Genomic DNA, 6,000 nt, shown 5'->3' with positions numbered 1-6,000 from the left:
ACCCCCTCAGAAAAAGCAATATATCTTATTTTATTTGTGTGGAGTGTTTTGTAATTGTGTTTATATAGGTCCTGGGTTAGCTTTGATAGGTATATACCCAGGTATTTATATCATCTAGAGTAATTTTGAAAGGAATTTCCTTTACTATTTCTTGCTGTGGGACTTTGTAAATAGAAATGCTGATAATTTATGTGAATTTATTTTGTGTCCTGTGATTTTACTAAAGTTGTTAATTATTTGTTATTTTTTTGGTGATTCTCTAGACTTCTCTAGGTATACCATCATATCATCTACAAAGAATGATAATTCTATTTCCTATTCTAATTCCTTTGATTTATTTATTCTGCTTTTATTGCTAGAGTATGTATTTCAAGTACAATGTTAAATATTAGTGGTGATAATGGACATCCTTGCTTTACTCCTAATTTTATTGGGAAGGATTTTAGTTTATCCCATAACAAGTAATGCTTGCTGATGGTTTTATATTGATGCCATTTATCACTTAAAGGAAAGTATCACTTATTCCATTGTTTTCTAATGTCTTTTATAAGGAACTAGTATTGAATTTGGCAAATTCTTTTTATGCATCTACTGAAATAATCATGTTTTCTGTTGATTTTGTTGTTGATATTGTCAATTATGCTAATGTTTTTTCCTAATATTGAACCATCTTTGCATTCCTGCTATAAAGCCAACTGATCCTGGTGCATGATTGCTGTGATTAAGTTAGTGTGTTTAAAAAATGTTTTTTAAAAATATGTTTTGAAATATTTCTGTTTTAAAATATTCCTTGATAAAAACTACCAGACAAAGCTTTTGAGATACGATTTGCTTCTGTGAAAAACAAAAATAAATGGTTTACTATTTTAAAGAATCCATAGGAAAAAGTGGGGAAAAGACAAGAAAACTTCTTTAGCCAATACCATTTTTTCTTTAAAGGAAGGTTTGATGAGTCATTTTATTTTTTGCTGAATCATTTTTTTAAAAAAAGAAAAATTAAATACTTCTGCTTTTAAAAGTTGCTCCTTCTCTGCTTATGGATTGGTTAATGATAATAATATTGTGTGATAAAGAGACTTGTGGTGTCAAATGTTTGCCTTCTACTCTATAATCCAGGATAGTGCTGCTAAAAAAGGATAATACAGTTAAATACCATAATTTTTTCCCTGCCATTTTTCTCTTTTCTAACAGACAGGCATGATATCTAACAGATATCATCATCAAAATTCAACAGAGTATATTAACCATATGAACAGAATTCTTGTACTCAAATTTCTTCCCAGACATTAGTGCATTAAGGACCTGGGAAATTATGGCATAAACTTGGAAAATATGTAGCAAATTTTAACTTCCTTCAATTTGCCTTATTTTGGGGGTTTCTTCTCTGGCAAAAGTCTTAACTTTTGAATTAGATACTGCTATTTAGGCTGCAGGACTGATGCACAAGTGGCCCAAAATACATTTTGACATATTGAATCATCGCAATTTGGATATATCATGAAATTTAATTTATATATAGATCATTCTGAGAAAAAATAAAAGTTAAATGATTCCTATTTCAAAAGATATCACACATATGTTTTAAAAGCACCAATAGTTCCTATTAATTTTTTACTTAAAGATTACATTAAGAGATACAGCCGGTTGTAGAGGACAGAGGGATAGTTGGACTCAAGAAGATTTGAATTGTATCCTACCTCTGACACTTACTAGCTATGTGATTAGCTCCTGTTGATCTATGTAAGTGGAGAGATTTCCTATTCCTCCCTATCCCACTTTCATAGAGGTTAATTGCATGTCTTTCCCCCCCTTTTTTTGCTATTTCTAGTCTGCTTCTTCTGTCTCCTAGTTCCTAATTTTTCTTTTTCACAAATTATTTCTTCCTTCTTTCTCCTTCATGACAGGAAGTTATACTGGAAAATGACTGAATTTGGAATCAGAGTATCCTAAAATCATGTTTTTGTCACTTATTATTTATGTGACCTTAATCTCTTCGTTTTTCTGGGCAAGATGATTTTAAAGGGTGCCTCAACAGTTCTCACATGATGGAATCAAAACTATCAACAAGCATGTGAAAAAGTGTTCTAAATCCCTCCTGATTAGATAAATGCAAATTGAAGCAACCCTGAAGTGCCACTTTACACTTAGCAGACTGGCCAATATGGCAGAAAAGGAAAGTGATAAATGTTGGAGGGAATGTGGCAAAATTGGGACAGTAATACACTGGTGGTGGAGTTGTGAATTGGTCCAACCCTTCTGGAGGTCAATTTGGAACTATGCTAAAAAGGGCAAAGAGTAGGCAATGCCTACTCTTTGACCCAGCCATACCATTATTGGGTTTGTAACCCAAAGAGATAATAAGGAAATGTACTTGTACAAAAATATTTAAAATCTAGTTCTTTGTGGAAGCAAAAACCTGGAAAATGAAGTGGTGTCCATTGATTGGGGAATGGCTGAATAAATTGTGGTATCTGATGGTGATATAATATTATTGTGCTGAAAGGAATGACGAACTGGAAAGACCTCCAAGAATTCATGTAGAGGAAAGGAGCAGAACCAGAAGGACATTGTACACAGAGACTGATATATTGTGGCACAATCAAATGGATGTTTTTACTAGTAGCAATGCAATGACCCAGGACAATCCAGAGGAACTTTTGAGAAACAATGATATCCACATCTAAAAAACTGTGAAAACAGAAAGGCAGAAGAAAAACATATGATGGATCACGTAGTTCAATATCAATATGATTAGGGTTTTGATGTTAAAAGATTGCTCTAGGGGCAGCTGGGTAGCTCAGTGGAGTGAGAGTCAGGCCTAGAGACAGGAGGTCCTAGGTTCAAACCCGGCCTCAACCACTTCCCAGCTGTGTGACCCTGGGCAAGTCACTTGACCCCCATTGCCCACCCTTACCACTCTTCCACTTATGAGACAATACACCGAAGTTAAGGGTCTAAAAAAAAAAAGAAAAAAAAAAGATTGCTCTACTGCAAATGTGAATAACAAGGAAATAGGTTTTGAACAATGATACATGTATAACCCAGCGGAACTGCTTGCCAGCTCTGGGAGTGGGGAGGAAAAATCAGGGGGTGGGGAGGATCATGAATCATGAAACGATGGAAAAATATTCTAAATAAAAATAAATTAAAAATAAAAAGGTGCCTCAAAAGAACAGGAGTCAAAGCAAGACAATTGTGGGGGCTTTCCCACTGAACACAATGTGAAAGGTAGGCAGAGAGAATTGATTTTCACAATATAAAGGGCAACTGGAAGCAAAACTGCACAGAAAGAAGTGCTGGCCAACCATTCATACACCTATTGCTCTAGACTTAGAACCAGGGAATAGGCAACATCAGGATCCCAGATCAAGGGTTTCACCAACAAAAGAGAACCTCAGATCCACGACTTGAAGTACCAGGCCCTGACAGTGAGGTCTGGAGGTCCCTAGTGCTCTCAGATGCTCTCAGACCCCTTTGGAAGCAGTGAAGAGAGTCCCAGGTCAAAACCCTGTGAGCTAGAAGCTAAGACAGAATTGGACAACAGCTTACAGATTTCCTAGTACATAAGCAGGAAAATGAACAAACAAACAAACAAACAAACAACAACAACAACAAAAACACTTGATCCCTGAAAATTTCTATGGGGAAAAAGAGCAAAGGACAGAACTAATAGGAGATGGTGAGATCCAAGCAAGCACATGCAAATTAAAAAATAAATAAACAGGAATTGATTATGAATTCTAGAATAACTCAAAAAGGAATTTAAAAATCAAATAAGGCAGGAGAGACAATTTAAGAGTTATTGGACTACCTGAAAGTCATGGCCAAAAAAAAAAAAGGGCTAGAAACCATATCAAAAGACATTATACAAGAAAACTGCCCTGATATTCTTGAACAAGAGGGTAAAATAGAGATTGAAAAAATCCACAAATCACCTCCTGCAATAAATCCCCAATGACAACTTCCAGGAATGTTATAGCCAAGTTTAAGAGCTCCTAGGCCAAAAGAGAAAATATTATGAGAAGCCAGAAATAAATGATTCAGATATCATGGAGCTCTAAACAGGATTACACAGCTTTCATATTGAAGGACTGGAAGGCTTGGAATATAACATTTCTGGAATGCAAGGAAACTGATTTTACAATCAAGAATCATCTGTCCATCAAAACTGACTATAGACTTCTGAGCTAAGATGGCTTCAGAGTCTTCTCCTCACCATTGACTGATATAAAATGCCTCAAAAGAACAAAAACCAAAATCATATGAGTGAAGGGATTCTACTGTAGGGCACAGTCTTGAAGGTAGGCAGGGTTTGGCATTTCCACACTATTAGGGAATAAAATTACTCCTACCAAAGTGTGAGCTGATCATCCTTCCTCCACTTTACCTACAGCACCAGAGTTAGAGCGAGCATGGGGCAAATTCTAGTTCCTCAGTGGCTGGCTGAGGGCACCACAGACTTACCTCTGAGAGCAATGAGAGTTGGGACCACAGGAGGCTGAGGAACCCGGAGCTTGGGTGCAGATAGGGCAGAGGAGCTGCCCACAGCAGACATGGGCAAAGACTGAAAAATAGCCACAGGGTAAAAACTACTGTATGCTCAATATACAGAGAAATGTCTACCCTCCTCACTTAGATTTCTGACTGGGAAAGAAAGAAAAAACTAACAGCAATGGCCACCAACACCCAAGAACTACAATCTACAACCACCAAAAAAAAATAAGAAAAAAACTTTGACCTTGGATAAATTCTACAGAGAAAAACAACAATCTACAGAGGAGACAGCAGAAGGCAACAAACAAGCAAACACACCCAAACATTCCAAAACAAATGAAAATTGGTCACAAGCAGAAGAAAAAGAAATTGAAGGTATTAACATAGTCAATGAGGAGACTAAACTAAAACTCTTTGCATTTGATATGATGGTCTACTTAAAGAATCCTAGAGAATCAACTAAAAAACTAGTGGAAATAATCAACAACTTTGGCAAAGTTGCGGGATACAAAATAAGCCTACATAAATCCTCAGCATTCTGTATATTTCCAACATATCCCAGCAACAAGAGTTAGAAAGAGACATTCCATTTAAAATCACCCTAGATAATATGAAATACTTAGGAGTCTATCTGCCAAGAGAAAGACAGGAATTATATGAATACAAAAAATTATATGAATACAAAAAAGACACTTTCCACACAATTAAAACTAGATCTAAACAATTAGAAAAACATTAATTGCTCATGGGTAGGATGAGCTAACATAATAAAAATGACAATCCTACCCAAATTAATATACTTATTCAATGCCATACCTATCAAACTACCAAAAACTTTTTTGCTGAATTAGAAATAACTATAACAAGGTTCACTTGGAAGATCAAAAGATCAAGAATATGTAATAATAAATTGTACAGCCATATTGAAATCAAGATGATGGACGAAATCAACCAAACCTGGCAGGAGGTGGCAAGTGCCAAGGGCAGTTGAGGCTCAGATATAAAAGCCAGGATTTTGAACTGAGAGGGATCTCAAATTTGAGACTGGGTTGGAAAGGGTAGTTTTGGGGTAGGCCTTAAGTAAACTTATTCAGCCAATCAACCAGCAACCTATGTCAAATTACTTCATCAGTCCCTGATCCTGAACTAATCATCAAAAGAAACATCAGCACCTTATCAGCAGAGTAACTTGATTTAGGTTGGGCCACTCTGGCCCAACCAGGCTGACATCTGTCAGACCTGATTAATATCACTTCAAGATCATCAATATCATCATTAGACTTAATTAATTAAGGACTTCCTATTCCCTTCTTCCCAGCCATATCCTGCTTTCCCTTCTCTAAGCCACTTAATAATATATCTTTAAACTTACTTTAGACTTGGCATCATCAAGCTCTTACGACTTTAGTGTATCACATCCTTAAAATATTTGAAGGGAAGAGGAGTGTTATACCTTTTAAAACAGAGTTTAACTCACAGTCAACCAAAGCGTTATCCATTAGTACA

This window comes from Gracilinanus agilis, chromosome 3 (genome assembly GCF_016433145.1).
Source record: "Gracilinanus agilis isolate LMUSP501 chromosome 3, AgileGrace, whole genome shotgun sequence".
NCBI lineage: Eukaryota > Metazoa > Chordata > Mammalia > Didelphimorphia > Didelphidae > Gracilinanus > Gracilinanus agilis.
This window is presented reverse-complemented; position numbering follows the sequence as displayed.